This window comes from Phalacrocorax aristotelis, chromosome 3 (genome assembly GCF_949628215.1).
Source record: "Phalacrocorax aristotelis chromosome 3, bGulAri2.1, whole genome shotgun sequence".
Classification (NCBI taxonomy): Eukaryota; Metazoa; Chordata; class Aves; order Suliformes; family Phalacrocoracidae; genus Phalacrocorax; species Phalacrocorax aristotelis.
In genome coordinates, this window is record NC_134278.1 from 5970998 (window position 1) to 5988848 (window position 17851).

Consider the following 17851-nt stretch of genomic DNA (forward strand, 5'->3'; position numbering starts at 1 on the left):
TGGAGACTGAGCTACGTTGAGCAACATGTTTTCTCTCCCTTGGTGAAAAGCAGCTGAGGACAAGCTCGAGGTTGGGAAAATCATGAGTCAGGAAATGAGAGAGGGCTCTCCAGCACCATCGTCAATGCACAGCCATCCCTGCTGCAATGACAGAGCACTGCTGCCCACTCAATATGGGGTGAAATTATCCCATGAAATGTTACGAGTTGGCAGCCTGGGTGTCATTTCAAAAGAAGAAATAGCCACGTAATGAAAGCCAGCATTTATGACTAATTGGTCTCTTGCTAAGCAGGCTGACCAGCTGGTTCAAGGTCTGCGTGTGCAGGCACGGAGACAGAGACAGATTCGCTGTCCACACGTCAGGTCAAGCCAATAGGTCAACATCTCATATGGTCATCTCTCACTGTCAGAGTCACATGGCATAAATCCTACAGCTTAAAGACGACTAAGTTCAATAGAATAAAATCAGCTAAACCAAACTATAAACTAAACTAAACTAAACAAACACAGAGCAGATTGCTTTGATGGGCAGATCTGAAAACATTCCTCCAAATTTTCTTTCCAGATTCCCACCCCAAAAGAGGTGTCTTTCAGCTTTGTAGTTGCAGTCAAGATTTGTCTTTAGAAAAGATTACAAAAAGTACTTGTGTACACCATCAAATTCAGGAAAGGACACTGACATGCTGAAGAAGAAAGGCCTCGCTGACAGTGTGTAGCAATTCAGGCCAATCCCAGAGATTTCCTCTTGCACTTGAGTGTTACTATCCTTTTCCCTAATGCATCAGATGTAAAAGGAGGAACCAAGCATACCTCCTGAGATGGAAACAGCTTCAAAGGGAAAAAACATTGCAGCCACTTCTCCCACACAAATGCCCACTTGCCTTATTTCCTGATCCTCAGGAGCAACATATGGCTCACAGCCATGGGACATATACCCATATAGCAGAGACCTCTGGCAGTAGTTCATAGTCAGGGGATATTGGTGGCTTCCTTGCCATCATCTCACGACCCCCTGAGGACAAGGCTCACCTCGGTCCTCAGTGGGGTCAGCAGCAGCAGCTTCATCAGCCCACTCTTTGCCTTGCTTCTTCCCAGGTGGGTTTTGGGGGCTTGCCAGCACCAAAGGCCAGTATGGTACAGCTTTGGCACAAGCTGCCTGTGTCTCTGGACCTGCAGGTTGTCCACCCCATTATTAGCTCTTCCCTCTTCTAAACACTGCCACATGTATTTTTATATTCTCCCTTGAAGTGCTTATAATCAAAGTAGGGCTATGGTGAAGCCTCAGGAATGGCTTCATAAGCTCAAGATGACACACAATAATTGCCAAATGTTATTATCGAATGCAACTTATAGACACATGCCAGATTGGCAGAGGTGCCTAACTTTAGGGAGGGCCGACAAACACACTTTAGACATGTTTAGCTACCAGGCTCCAACAATACTTCACATAATTCTGGCAAAAACTGCGATACTGTCTCAGCTCATCCAGGGAAAGGCAGGTTTCAAATTAACTGCTCGGGGCTTGCTGTGAGCATTCATGTGATCCCCAGTCCATCCAGATGTATCTCTGTTCATTTCTACTGTGCAGATGGCCAGAGAATCCACTCCCTGTCATGTGTAATGAAGGGCAGGAAGGAGAGAGGATTTTTGACGTGTTTAAATATTATCCAAAACAAAGAAATTGCTCAAAAGCCAGGGATGCATTTAAATAAATTAAAGCTGCCAGCAAAATCCCATATTTGTTACAGTTCATTCCATTTCATCCTCAGAACCATCCCTCTGCAAAACATGGCAGCTCCAGTAGTTTGGTGTCCAGATGTTCCCCATCATACGCTCTGCACTGCATCAGGCTTTTTTTCCTGATGTGACTCCTTAAAAACAGTGAACTTGTATTCCAGGACAACCTGAGTACACTTTTTCATAATGAGGGGCGATTGAAAAAACACGGTTGTTGACTTGGCCAGTGAAACGTGGGCTTTTTTGTTCTTCTCTTCATCACTCTCTCTCTCTCTCTTTTTTAATTCTCCAGCTGGCTGGTAATCCAGCATCATCAACATCTTTTTGCATTTTATTCCTTAAGCCATTCATATTATACACATTCCAGTTTTTAAAATGCAGATTTTAGGAGTGATTTGATGTGGCTTGGAGTAGTGACATGCTTACACATTTATAAAAAATTCATTAACTTGGGGGGAGGAAAAGAAAAGATTGCATCTTTTATTTTCTTCCCTTCCCTTCCCTTTTCTTCATTCCTAGCATATGAAATTATTTGCCGGTCATTTAGGAACCACAATGTCAAAATGTGGTTGCCCCATAGGGAGGAAAAAAGGCAGTTCATCCTTGCAGTTTTCAAGTCAGTTGTTAAGAAGTAGCTTTGGCAAAGGCCAAAGCCAAATTGATCTTTGAGCTGCAATGTTTAAAGGCTATGTTAGCAGTTCTGCTCACTGTTATTGAGAGCACCTCTTCCCACAGTCCTTAAATCTGCCAAATCATAACCAAAAGATGATGCTGTACAGCGCCTTTGTTCCAACCTTGTGAAAACCCACTCTCCAAGTTACAGCTGCCAATTACTCCTGTCTCTAGGCTCAGTCATTCTTGGACCTCCGGTGAGATCAGCAAAAAAAATGCCAGTTTGGAACCCTTTGCAAGAACACTGAAATATCTAATTCATCTAAGCTCTAAGGTGATAACTTAGTGTCCAGTCTACAGAGAGATTCAAACGGCTAAACTCTCACTGAACTCAGCTGGAGTTTAGGCACCAAAAGGGGAAATCTGTAACGTAGAAGAGAGTTGCAAAGTCCTGTGCTCTTATGTAAAAGTTCTGCACCACTTCCTTTCAAAATGTCATTCTATATCCCTCTTATATGCAAATATGATGAAGTGGTATTTATGCTTTTTTTTTTTTGGTGTAGAGGCATTTTACCAATTGGCCACTATTTAACTTGAGAAAAAAAGGAGTTCTGTTTAAAAGCCAAAATAATTAGTTCTGTTCAAATTATAATGTAAGTAGACCTCTAGCAAAGATACTCCTTGAATGTGGGCCCGTTTTCAGTACCATTGTGAAAACCCCATTCCAAGTTGCTGGTTTCTATGTAAAAGCCTTTAGCAGCTTATCTTATTACCACTGTATTAAACTCTATTCTCTCACCACTACATATAAACTATATATAAATTACTCCTCTCCCACAGCAGAGGAAATTGCTCTGATCTTGGAAGCAATGAGTGATGGAATCTTCTGTCAGTTTCTTGATATGAAAAGAATTTTTTATTTTCCAGGCTAATTCCATCTTCAGACAAAAAAGCCCTAAATTCCAGATTTTGTCCTCTAGAAGTATTTGAATCTGACAAACCTTTTTAATGCGAACCCCACAAAAGATTCATTCTTCTATCCAGAGTTATATTGAAAAGACAATCCATAGGACAAAAAAGAAATGCCACCTGTCTTTTCCTGTTATTTAGCCTCTTTCATTGCATTCTCTCTGTTCTTGACCTGTCATGACACTGGATTTAAAGAGCAGTGAAGTAGAAGTACCACCTCATCTCATTTTGACACCATGCTGCCTTCAAGTCTGAGGTACAACCTTATGAGGAAGGAGTCAAATACGACTGCTTCGTCTCTGTGACATAAATTTCATACCAACATTAACTCAGAAGGCCAGGCAGATCATCACATTTAATAAATACTTAAGCACATGCTTCAGTTGAGACCTCAGGATCTCTAGATCATCCTGGTCTTCAACAAGACTTCAGCACATGCTTCAGTTCTTCAGCAAACAGTATAGCATTGGTAAAGTGTTCCTTTTTCTCTTGCCTGCGTAGCAATCAGAATCAAAGGATGAAATATTACACTGACCTGCAAGGCTGGAACTTTCCAGATTCAGGCCTGAACCAATGTTTTATCTAAAAGGCTGATCTACAAGAGTTTGTCTTTAAAGTGACTGGGATATTGCATGAATTACAGCTTGCAGTCAAGCAGTATTAAAGCTGCAAAAAAGAATACAAAACAATCCTTAAGTCTTATCCTTTTCATTTGCACACAAGACAGGATTTTCAGCAACAAGTTATCACTAAAAAGTATAATTTAATATCCAGTATATGTATTGATTTCAAGCTAACCTGAAGTACCAGAATCTGTCATTCACTGTCTTTGAGCCCCCCAGTCTAGTGGGGACAGTCCATTGATTTGCTTCCAGCTGTGATCTGTGGTTGTCTCACGCCTGTCTTAGACTGTTCACAAGATAACAGTGTAACACCATAAGATTTTAATCTTTGAACTACCCAAAATGTGGAACTGTCGATTTTTGTTTCAGCCTAAAATTGCCTTTAAGAATTTTATTTTTCAGTCCACCCAAAGATGACTTTGAAGATCACATGAAAGGGAAACAGAAAGTACCAACTTTGATCAGGATAATACAATGAAGCTATTAAGGGCTGTAGACTGGGTGAATGACTCACTTGCCCTGTAGTAGCAGTAACTAATAAAAACAATAATAATAAAGTCAGAGAGTCATAGAGTCAGTCAGTGGCTCAGTGACCTCACACATGAACAATCATCTACTGGACTGATATTTTGGGCTCACTGGAGTATAAAGGCTGAAAGAAGATTATCACTAGATTCTTATAATTGTTTTATGAACCCCCTGGTGAATGCAAACAGGGACTAAATAAAAGCCTTTCTTACATAAGTTGACAATTAAAGCCTTGGCAGGCCAAACAGTAGTTTCTAGTCTTTCAGCAATGAAGTCTAATGCTCAAAGCAGATCTCTTTTTTCCCCACTATTTTGTCATGTTTTCTCCAGCTGGTAAACATGAGTCAGGAACAAAGTTTGGGGGAGGGGAGAACTGGCTGCTAAGAAACCAGTTCACTCAAAAACAGGACCTTTGATTGCACATAAGTGTCAAGGAAAGCTCAGTTCATGTTAGTAGATGTTACCTCTGACTTTGCAGCACAGCTGGTCCTGGAACGGGATGCAAACAGCCACCATCAGACCAGCTCTGACAGCAATCAAGTAGCAGCCCCAAGGGTGACTTTTCCCAACTGATTATCTCAGATGTTTGCAGCTATTGGAGCCTGGACTCCATTGTGGACCACACCGCTACAGGAATATTACCCTATCCCACCCCACCTCCCTGTGGCCAGCGAACAGGAGCCGGGAACTGCAGTGGGAACTGCATATGCTTCCTTCCCCTTTACCTTCCTCCAAGTGAAGCACCTAAAACACTGAGCTTTTCTAATATGAAGCCTTGATTAACCTGGTCTTACCTCATTGCTGACCTTCCTTTGAGGACCTCTTGAGGTCCCTTCCAATTGGAATTATTCTATGCTCCTACTATATTAAGTTAATTCGGCCTGGATAGCCCTTTTGTTTTGCTGTGTTAGACTAGAGAATAAAAACTCACCGTGATCTCCCGACTTACTCTCTTTTTCTTCCTGTAACTGTCATACACCTCTCTTACAACATCATAGGAGAAATGGGCACTTAGGCAGCATCTGAAATAAGAGAAAATGATGCTTCATGATGTAGCCATAACACTTTAAGGGTAATCTGTGTGCCAGAGAACTTAGCAATTCTTCCTGGGTTCCCAAGAAACAGAGTCAGGCCCTTCTGAAGGTTTCAGAGGAGTTTGGCTTAGGGATGGTCCCTCAGCCCTTGGAGGACTTTTGTCTCTTCATTAACTGTAGAAGCAGTATGGAAAGACCTGGGAGACTAAAGTTGCATATGGTAAACACCCTACTTGTTTAAGGGTGCTGAGATCCCTTCCCAAACATTATCTGCAGGAAGGAGAAACTGCTCTGAGGCAGGAGTTGGAGAAAGAAATGAAAAAATGTCTGAATAGGGTGACTGATGGAGGGAGGCTGTGGAAAGCTATGCCAAGAAAAGATACGGGAGATACACAGATAAGAAGCAGAGCTATAAGAGAGCAGGTGGTGAGGTTGCTTATTTTCTTGAAGCAAGGGGGAAGTTTAGGAAGATACCAGACTTTTGTTTTTAGCCACTCCAGACTCTTGATGGTGGATGACATATTCTGGAGGAAGTTTCAAGTAAGAGCAGGAACACTGAGACAGCTTGCACTTGTTAGACTCTCCTAAACAAAGAACACATCTGGGGTTCTGCATCTTCTCCAGCTCTGGTGAAGTTCATGTTTGCACCACTGTGCTAGCATGAGCACTGACATAGGGAACGGCCAAGAGGCCACCTCACATGTTGGGTCAGCATCTCAAGACAAAGTCCACTGCTGGACAGGTAGCACGAGAGGGACTGGGAACAACTACATTCTACTGGGATAAAGAGAGGGAGCAAAATCCAGCTGCACTGGGAGATGAGGACTGTAAACAGGGCAGGTTTGACCTTTCAAGAAGGAGAGAGCACCATCTAGGTTAGGACCGAGTCCTGCTCCTCATGCAGGTGCCAGATTTATAAAAACATCTGGTGAAGGGAGAAGAGTGTTTAAAATTCTTGTCACGCATACAGCTCTGCCTCCAAAGGGACAGGTGGGTTTGTGTCTGTTAATTGGGTGGAGTTGCTCTGCTCTTTTATTAGGTTGAAAATGAGATGGATTAAGAGGCTTTTACCCCAGTGTGCCTGTGGCACTCTTTGTCCTTCTCAGCAGGGGATGCAACTGGCTTGCAGGGAATTGGCAGGGAATGAGCATCTTTCCTGTCATTAGTTTTGTAAGCAGAAGTGCAACTGATACAAACTCCCCAAGGTTGAGGCAACCTGGGGCAGAGTTACAGGAGGAAGGTGGACACAGAGACCTGCAAGGGAACTTTCCTGTTGCTTATTAATTACAGGAGTTGAAGATACTGAGTTTTCCTCTTTTACTGAACACCGAGTTACCAAAGCAGACTGAAAAAACATTGCAAGGACTTAGCCTGAAGCAAGCGTTGGGGCAGGAGTAAGGGAAATAAGCATGCTACAAAACTAACAAGGAGTTTATGCACCCACCATTTCATCATGTAATGCTCAAGTATTAACCATGTACCAAAAACGCCGGTCACTTACAGCCTTTCCCCAGCTATGATCACTCCAAGAAGCATTCAGTTAGGCTGAGCTGAACAAAAACCTTCATTCATTACAACCCGGTAGGATGCAAACAACTTCACAACTTGATAATCCCTTTCAGCCCTTATTAAATCAGCAATGCACTGCAGGTGGGAAGTCAGCCTGGAAAGGAGAGACGGCCCTTTACGCACTTCGCAATAAAGCATGGTTTTAGTCACCAAAAAAGATTTCTAGGGCTTTCCCTGCCTGCCTTTCCTCCCGGGAGGCAAATTCCCAGTGTCCCACAGCAGATTACAAGAGCATCGTGTTTGCATTATGTGGTGGTGATGATGTGTTTGTTCTTGGCACCGAGGGGCTCTGACTCCGCAGAGCTCTAGCAATGACAGTGGAAACCTTTCAAGCCTTGAGCTGGATTTGCAGCTTCCCCCTCCCCGTTGCAATTCAGGCTCACAGTGCAGAATACAAGACTCTTTTGTGGAAAAAAAAAAAAAAAAAGAAAAGAAAAAAAAAGAAAGAAACCCACTGAGATTTGTTTTCCATCAAAAAAAGAATGGATTTACAGCCCTCAGGACATGGCCCTGCTTTTCAAACACAGGCCCCAAGCAGTGGTCGGATGCTTGTATCAGAAGTTAAGCATGTATAGGCTGACGTTGTGTCCACATTTGTGAATTTGATGTTCCATTAATGAGCCCAACATATGGGAAGGTAGGAAGCGAACAGCCAGTGGCCAGTTTTATTGACAGTGCAACTTCTCCCCAGTGCAGTGCAGCCACCTTCACAGTATTGCCAGACCCCTCAGATGTGGCCAGATGTTCTACTGTTTGGTCAAAATATGGCATTTATTTTGAATTGAAGATATCAAAATTTTAACATAAACTTACATTTTAATTTTCCCCGCAAAGGTTTTCTATGTTGATTCTGCTTATCACCTTTTACCCTTTTCTTCCTTCCCAATTAAAAACTCTAAGAAAAATAAGCAGGTTCTTTTTAAAAATAAAGTTTAAAGGGAAATATTTCATTTTACAGAATCTCAAAAGGGTTTTTGATTGAAAGCCAGCATTTTTAGTGAGACTGTTTCCATGGCTAGTTTTTACTTTTTCTTTCCTAAAATAAACAAAATTTCAGATCAAATTAAAAATTTCCATTCTGGTTGAAAAGCCAGTCCTTTTCTCTTGGAAAAATACTTTGATGCATTAAAAGAAAAAACCTTTTGAAAAACACCTGACTTTTATTTAGATGAAAACTACCCAGCTGAAAATCTCAAACCCCCAAAGCACAAGGTACTAAACCTACATGCAATTTGCATTCAAGCTGGCAGGCAGCAATATCTTTTTCTTCCAAAATGCCTTCAGCTTTCTGTCTGTTTGCAGACTTTCCTGCATATGGATTTAAGTTTCAGGGTTCCTAATTTATATATACACGTACATGCATACGTACATGTGTCTATGTATATATAAAAGTCACCGTGGCTTCATATCCTCAGACTGTACGTAACTGTCTCCTCTCTTGTTCCCGGCCTTGATACTTAGGCCTTATTTGTATGGGGACATTGAGAAAAGTAGCTGGAACGAATTTGCCATAAAGTGTCTTGGGGCCTACAAACAACTACATATATTTAAACTTGAATTATTTGTCATCTTAGGTCCAAAGAGGTAGCTCTGTCTGGAACAGAAGGAACTCTGTTTCTGAGTTGAAAAGGCACATTTGCACACCTTGTCGTTAATGTACCATGTTTAGTAAAGTTTATGTTTCATGAGGTAAATCAGGAAACAATGACATTTCAAAGTCTACAGAGATTTGAAGAAGTGCTCATGTGCCCCAAAGCTCTTTTTCTCTCTCCCCACAACTTTATCAGCTGAAATCAGCTAATAGAAGGTATTACCCTTTCCTACAAACCTTGCAGTCACTGAGATTTTAAGGGCATTATGAAAGGATTTGGCTTTAAAGCAATTGCTTTATCTTTCGATTACTGTGGTATCCTGTTTCCTCCCAACCTTCAGATGTCATAAAAGAGAAGATAAAGCAAAAGCACTACTCTCTTTTAACAGCAACAATGCAATGTGGAACAGCTCTTATGGGACTCCCACATCAGCGATGTTTTCTTTCCTTTTTCACACCAACACAGGCAGGGCACAGGCCTGTATTCCCAGTTTGCCTTTGGCCTTTTCAAACAGAACATCCTTTCCTGTGTGACCATGATTCAGGTGTAGACAAGTTGGGTGAGGCAGAGGGAGAAGGAATCAAGTTGGAGGCTGAGGTAGGTGTTGGCAAGAGCAGCTTGGCTTAGGTCTGACAAGGGAGAAAAAAATAATATTGATAATACCAAGAGTACCAGATGGGAAATGAAAATTGTGCAAAAATAACTAAAAGTCTACCAGCAAGCAGAATAATCACGGACAACTGTAGTTGCAAGACTGATTGTCTTGCTCCAGCCTGAAGACCTCTCAGTGGATTTCTGCCTCTGAGAACCAAGGGCAATGCTCTTGCAGCCACCACCATGGCCCTGCTCCGTGACAGCTCCAACAAAAACTGAAATGAGGTGCAGCTTCACTGAAGCTCCAGTACCTTCTGGGAGGTTCTTACTTTCCCTGATCAGACCTTTCACGTTTGTTCTTCATCCTAGAGGAAATAATTGTGGTGTGCTGTTGTGCTACTGACTTTTAGTTTCTCTCCCTCCATCTCTGATCTTCAAAATAAGAAAAAGGGAACAAACTTTCAACTACTGCAACACTGCTGACTGTTGGTGTTGAGTTGTGCAGAAATTATTGTGCTCAGAGTTTTTAGGGAGGAGCTTTTTCATGCGCTTTGCTCTCATACAAAAGCAGAGAGCATAAAATAAAGAGTTATTATCCCCACCTGGTCTGAGCTACAGTGGTCAAACTGTTTCTCAAGCCCTGTGGATGGCTCTCAAGCTGTGACTGGGGCTCTTCACCTGGCATGGGAGCTGCTGCATAATCCAGGTCACTGGCTGGAGAGAAAGCAAACAGCACAGCTCCTCCAGTACGCAATGGTAGGATCCAATCTATCATCGAACCACTTCTCAAGCCATCCATTACCCTCAGATGATCCAGTTTGGGTTGGAAGGGACCCTTAAAGGACATCTAGTCCAATGTCCCCTGCAATGAGCAGGGACATCTTCAACTAGATCAGGTTGCTCAGAGCCCTGTCCAGCCTGACCTTGAATGTTTCCAGGTCCTATGGCTGTGGTACTTTATTCTGTCATTTTGGCATTTGGACCACTTGGGGCGTCACGGTGTGAGATGATCCCCCACCAAGTGTTAGTCTTACTCCAGCTGCTGCAGGGGAGGATTCCACAAGTAGTTCAGACCAGATGCCCACATTTTATTTGCTTATATCTGGGTGAGCCAAGAGTCAGTTCCAGACATGGTGGTGATTCCCCTGACATAGAAACAGAGCAATGCTGACTTCTTACAGATGCTGCTCATGGGTTTTTTTGGCTGCCTAGGAGCTGATTATAAAAGTAATGAATTTAGTTTTGGTTATCAGTTTGCTTTTTTTGTTTTGTTTTGTTTTTTAAATTGCCTCTTTCTTGGAAATTGCACCTCCTTGGTTCTCAGCCAGCACCAGGTTTGTGCATCTGTTCCTTCAGAGAGGTTGGAGTTATCCAGACGGATGCTGAAACAAAGCTTTAGTCCTTTCTGCTTATTCTCTGTTGGAAGAGAAGCTACATTAATATTGACAAGGTTTTGTTAAAAAAAAAAAATAAAAAAAACAGTACTTAGGGATTTGGGGTAGGGATTTTCTCAGCTGTTTTCTGCCTCTGCTGCCATTCTGCGGCTTTCCCCAGGGAGCACAGGACATTTTGCCTAGTGAGGTTTGAACTTCGTTTGCTGCTCTTGGGAGTCTCTCAGATGCCATTGCCCCTAGGCTCTTTGCTTGGAGCACTGAGTCAAGTTACTAGGAAAATGAAAGGCGGGGCCTTTACTTTTGCTGAATTTTAGATGAAGATTGGTTGATTTTGTATTTGTATAAAAATTTAGATCTCTTCCCCAGAAATAAATATTTAATTTTGTCAGATTGGAGGTGTACCTCTGTAAGTACATGCTGCACAAAAGAAGAAACAATGAAATTCAGCCATTCCTTTAATCACTTCGGGGAGAATTTCTCCTATGCATAACCAGCTTAGTGAGTCTGTCTACAGAAAATATGGCAGGGTTATGTTCAGTGTTCACAGCACTGCTGCATGGATCCTGAGCTGGGCAAAGCAGCAGAGAACCCTCTTGAAACGTGTTGAGCAAGGCAGATATATACCAGCTGAGGACCTGCCCTGCTCTGTTCTCTGCCCCCATACATATTTCATTGATATGAGCTAAAATACAGTAACTGGAAAAGGCACTGACAGTGGGAAGCAGAATGGAAAAATTCAAATTGCGGCCAACCAAGGGAGGAAAAAAATCACCTGCCAATAAAATTGACACACAATGGGAATAACTGCAAGTTTGGGGAGAAAAACACATTCTCACTCTGTCCTCCACAGCATGGTATCTTCTCTTAGAGCAGAATGAGTGAATTTATTGAGGTCATTCATCCCCTGGTAATTTGGCTACTGTAATATATTTCACAAGTGAGAGGGAAACAGCCTGAGGAGACAGCATGCAAGAATCCAGAGCACTGGGGGAGGCGGTTTATCCAAATTTATAACCACCAGTAAGGATGTGGCTTTATAATTCACAGTCACTCTCTCTCCCTTTAGCATTGAGAAATCTGTCCTGTTAAAGGCCTGTGCTAAACATCCCAGTGCACATTCAAATCTCAGTGATGCTGGTGTAAAATCCTCTGAGATTGATTGACTCGGTCTGGATTAAAACCATGAGCTTCTCTATATTCAAAAGCAATTCTGGGTGAGCTTGAGCTTTCACAGTCTGTGATGTTTTCTTAGAAATACCTAGAATATGAATGGGTGTGGAGCAATCTAATCTGGACATGGACTAACTCATGTTTGGATGAGTTGCTCTTTGTAGAGAAGTAGGTATGGTAGCAATTTGGATGATGTGTTCTGCTTCTGACTCTTCTGCCAGGGCTGCCCCACACGGCACTGCCCACAACAAGGTCTGTCACTGCCCTCTGCTTCTATGTGGGTCCTGAGATGGGATTTCTCTTCTCCACTTAAAACCTGATATAAATGAATCATTTTCTTCCTATTTCTAGCTCTTGACACAAGCTGACCTGATATTCAACTTCCAAGTGTGACAGAGGACCTTCTGCTGAAACTGTTTTCTCTTGATTCCTGGGGAGACAAACTGTCTTACTGCCACACCGGACATCAAGATGCCAAGATATTCTTGAGATTAAGGGGTGTCACCAGTCCCAAGACCCACGCCAAGGCTAACACAAATGAAGTAAGCTGGGATATCTATAAAAATGTCAGAGACAGTAACAAAATTGATGGCAGAGATGATATTAATTTTTGCAGTATTTAATGGAGGTTGCAAGAGTTCCACAGTGACAAAATACAACATTTTCTTTGCCCCAGGTTGAGAATATTATTTTTAAAGTTGGAGTCAATAACAGAAAAAAATGAAGAAGATGGAATTCTAAACCCTACAGAGCATGCAGTCTTTGGGGTTTAGAAGAGAATTAGATTAGAAAGTGAAAATGGAAGCCAATCAAGTGCAAATAAGTTGGATTTTGCAAAATAAACCATTGAAAAGTTCTCTTGTTAAAATTATTACAAAAAAAATCACATGAATAGCACTTCCCCACCTTTTTTTTAAGTTGAAAAGGTCTACCTCTGGTATAATTTATACAGGAAGTCATTAAAAATTACCTATTGGTGCTTTTTGGTCTTAAACCATCTATTTATTAAAGCTTTGATTTGCAGCCTGCACATCCCTCCTGCATAGGAAACTCTGTCTGATAAGATTATAACTATTAATTAAGTCATGCTAATGAGGACAGCAAGAAAGGGTTTTCCCATCTCTCCCACTATATTTCAAATGCTGCCAGTGTCAGTTCTCTCTTGTATCTTCCTCCAGCTTTGCTGTCTGCTGTGTTTCTTCAGTAGGGGGAGGAGGGTTTAAAGCAGCAAGTCATAAATCACCAGACATCCTCATTTTAACAGGATGATCCCCTGTTAGGAGAGGATTTCCCCTCGTCTTGTGAGTGGGAGTAATTGTTCTGCGAGTCCTGGTTTCTCTTTGAAGCACATGGGAGAGGAGCATCCTCCTTTGAAGCCCAGCTGTGTTACAGGACCAGCGGCAGAGGAGGTTGATGCTCAGTGGTGATGCCGGCCTGTGCCGGAGAAGCTGCGTGGGAGAGCCCTGGCTGTCTCTGTTGCTCCTCTCCTTGGACATCAGCACTCAGGGAAAAAAAAGGGAAAAAAAATGCAAAAAGTTGGCCTGCAGTCCTTCTGGAAAGGAGATTTAATGGGACAGTGAAAATGTGAATGCAAGGTAAACATCTAGGCATAAAGCACATGCCTCAGTTTCCCCAAAATTTCTAGGGCAACAGCATGGTCTAAAGAGACACTCATTGAGCCAAAAAACACAAGGTCTGGGTCATCTCATTCCTTTCTCTTCTCCACAGTAGCAGGATAAACATTACATTTTTCTGCATTTCTGCCCTGTATTGCTACCCTGAGCCTGTCTGCTCAGTTTGGGCCTGAAGCGCCTCAGACCAGCTGTCATCCTTCTTTAGAAATGTGTGATGTAACTGCCAGCTCCATCAGCGCTTCTAGGTGCTGTCACGCTACCAACGCATATATACAAATTCCCTTTTTTCAGTTGGTCTGGTGGGCTGAGGTTTAATTCATTAATAAAAAAAACCTTGTATCGCAGCAATGGCAGGGCAGCAAGCCCCGTCCCTGCGGCAGGAAGCAACACGCACTTTTCCTTTCAATAACAAACATGCAAAACTGCAGAGAAAGTTCTCCTCAGCAGCATCCCGGGGCAGCAGTGGAACATTTGAGCAAGGTCTGTGGGGATTGCTGTCTCCAGGACTGAGGGGTGGAAATGCTCTGAGGACTTTCTGCTCTATTTTTCCCTGTTCTGGCCAACTTCCTATGTATAGGATAAAAATAAGCCCTGAGTCCTCCTCCTTCCGTCCACTTCATTAGAGACATCCCTCTGTGCAATAACAAAACAGGCCCAGAGGAAGCGACACAGACCAAAATACAAGAACGATAATTTTCCTAACACAAATAAGCAGGCAGAGGAACTCATCTAAGGAAACAAGTGAGTGAAGGCAAAGCCACAGATGAGCAAATGATGGAGCCAAGAGCTATGCTTAGGCAATGCAAGCCTGCCTCCAGCACGTCTCCCGAGCCATCCCTGCCTGGGAAAGGCTGAGTGGTCATGTCCCGTGGACCTCCCTGCGAGGGGCTGACCCCCCCGAGCCCACACCCCCCCCATGAGCACCCAGACCAGGAGCAATCCTCATGCCGTTTCTGGACAATGGGGCAATGGGAAGAGTCTCCTTCTTCTCAGTGGGGACCTGGACTGACTCTTAACAAGCCCTAAATGTGTTTTTCACAGTGCTTCAGAAACACTGAGCAAAGATAAAAAACAGAAAAGCACAGGTTAACAGAAGGGATAGCAGAAGTCCTCTGACTCCAGAAAAAAATGGCTGGGCTCAGTTCACTCTATTATTTGCCATTTGGAGGCACTGAGACTGCTGTTCTTCCAAAATAACCTTGGCCCAAGTGTTTATTTATCTAGAAATTTATCGTGGATATTTGCCGTGTGTTGTAGTTCTGTTTGAAAAGCTTCAATCATCAAATCAAGGAGAGGGAAAACAAAAGCAGATCTCTCAGCTGGCCGGTCCCCCACTGTAAAAAGGAAGCAAAGAAAACAAACCATTTGAGAACAGACCGGAGGCTGAATGTTTCTTGCTGTAAATGATCAGTGAATATCTCTGAACACGAACTCAATCCAAGGAAGCCAAGATCAGTTTGTGAATGACTTGTTAAGTTAAAAAGAACCATATTCATAATAAATAGTCTTTGAAACCATTCTTTCATGCACACTCCATTTTCACAGTCATTTTTATAGGTAAAGAGCCAAGCCCTCACTACCCAGGAAGTCAATGGCAGAGATAAGAAGGAGGCCCGAGGCCATGTCTGTTTAAGAAAATTTAACACGGCCAGGACCACTCTCTAGCCTGGAGGCCAACTGGCACAGAAATGCCTGCATCCACTCATTAAGCTCTCCTGCTTTCCAAAACAGGGATGCTATATCCAAGCTGCCAACTGGGAATGGTCCCTGGCTGTGCCGGTTGCCAAACTGTGCCTGGAAACTGTTTGGAGGGATGCTAGTAAGCTGAGGCCAAAAGCATGCAAGGGACTGGTCTGAGGATCAAAAGCAACTAAAAGCACCTGGGAATGCTCTTTGCAATGTGCAACTCTGTAGTGTAGACATTGCCTGAGAGTTTGATGTCATGCCTTGAAGCAGTGTCACTGGACCCATGTCATTCAGCCAGAAACCTTTGCTCCTTCATTCATACCTTGACTCCCTATATCCACTTTGGGGAGGTGTGGTGAAACTGGTTAGAGCTTGACATGCCTGAAGGTTTCACATCTGTATTTTCCTTTACCAGTGTCTCCACTACCGAAAACAGACACCTGGGACATGGGTGTTTGCAGATAGGGGTTCAAACCTCACCTGTGCTAGAAAGCAAAATTTATGATGCTTGAAAACCACAAAAATTTAGGCATCCCTTCTGGGAACCCAAGGCTGATGTCTCATCCTTGTTAACCAGCATGTCAACAGGCAACAACGCTCGTACTTCACATTAACAGTCCTCTTAAGGAACATCTCAGTGGCACAGCCACCTATTAACAGGGGAAAGAATGGGAGGGGAATCAAAATGCTTGACATCTACACAAGCGTTTCCCACAACGATCATTAAATTAAACCATCGAAAAGCCCCTCTGGGCCTGGCCCGGGCCTCAGCACACTTTGTGAGATCCCTTGTTTCCTCTGGCTTAATGAATTATGCAAGTCAAGAGGGGCTGGACAGAAAGGTGTGGATAAAAAGCCTACTAATTCCCCACAGTAATCACCTGCAAAAGTGTTTAGGAACAACATCTATCAGGCACTAAAAAGTAAGAAAAGGAGCCTGCAAGAGTAAAAGATCTACAGCTCTTCAGTAGGAGAAAAGGGGAGAGCCGAGCCAGGGAAGTGTCACCTTGACATGAATCTACTCGGGGCACTGAGCACAAAGCAGTCATCAAATTGCTTGCTTGCGGTCCCAGGGTTTCTTCTGCTCATATGGCATGCACCTGCACTTTGCTGGAAACTCATTTCAATGCATGTGAGAGAGTCCCAGCTTCAAAGCAAGCCTTGTGATTTTTGGTTCCTGTGTGTGAGAAGGGTATTAATAAATGTTGTATTAATAGATCATCCGTTTACACGCTTCCTGTCTTAAATAAAGTAGATATTGGATCAACCCCCTTTTCCCAGTACCTTCAGGCTTCTTGGATGTTTGCAGTGTGAGGCAAAGGCAAGATGGCAATAGGAGAAACGAACTTTGTAATCCAAATAAATAGAAACTCACACCCTAATGCAAGGAGAGTTCGGAGACCAGTTCATAACTGAATTACAGAACATGGGTGGATAATTGCTCTCTAAACTGGCTGAATCCAAGTTCAAAATAAAGTATTCATCCTTGCAGCTTATGGAAGCTGGGAAGCTGAGCCAAGATTTATTAGTCCTCTGGCTTGGGCTAACACACCTTCTAAGTCATTTCATTAGGGTGGGAAACCTTCCTCCCTTCCTATTTTGATAAACAGGCCTCTGTCCTCATCGCCCTCAACACGAATCCTCCAGAGGACAGGAGACAAGCAATATTCCAAAAACTGGATCCAGTCATGTCTCTGCAGATTATGTTCTCTTCTTCCTGCCATCTTCTGAAAAGCTAGTGATCATTTTTTCCAGTGTTCCCTTTTTTTAAATGAAGCTTCACATTAATAGATTGAATAAGGATGGCACTGGACACTTTAACTTCATTTCATCATCCAGCCCTTATCTGTAACATTGAACTCCTTCTGTTGATGCTGTCTTTACTTTAAGACTCCACAGGACATTACTGTGAATCACTTTAGCATAAATACTAGAGTTGGTTGGAAATTTTTAAACCATTTTTCATAGGAAAAACACAATTCCTAGTAACCAAAACACTACGCAACAACATTGGTTTCAGTTAATCACATGTCTCAAAGTATGTTGAAAAAAGAAATTACTTAAATGCCATATTGTGACATAAAAGAAAAATTAAGGTTATTGTTTTGAGAAAATTAGACCAAGTAAAGTTAAAAAATAGTTGAAACTTGGTAAAATTAAAAGTTTCAAAATCATTGACTTTACATCATTTGGTGCAAATCAGACTTTAAAATATGAGTTTTAGTTTCTCAGGGTTTAGGGTCTTTTTTAAACCTTGGGTGTTTGTATCTGTGTGCTATGGGGCTGTACTGCAGTATGTCAAATATTGTAACAGAACAGTAAAATTATTTTCTGCCAAGCTGTAATATGGACCTACTCTAGGGCAATGCGACCAATTCTGCTTATAGCTACACCTCCTGGGAAAGTAAAAAGAAGGCTTCTGTAGAAAGAAAAAATGGTCTCAGAGAAAATAACTGTGTTTAGCTGGCATTTGGCAGCACAATCAGTGCTGTCTCACTTTGAGGGAAACTGCAACTGTCGTAACATGCTGACCTTGGGGGCTTATTTCTGTGCCTTGCCAGGAGGTCTAACATCTTTTGAAGTCAGCCAGCTTTCTCTAATGTAGTAAAATTCATCACTAATCACAGATAGGCATGTTCTGCTGGCACCTTTGATCTTCAGCTTTTCTATCCATTTTGCTCTCCCTGTTTATTGGTCACAATGAGTTAT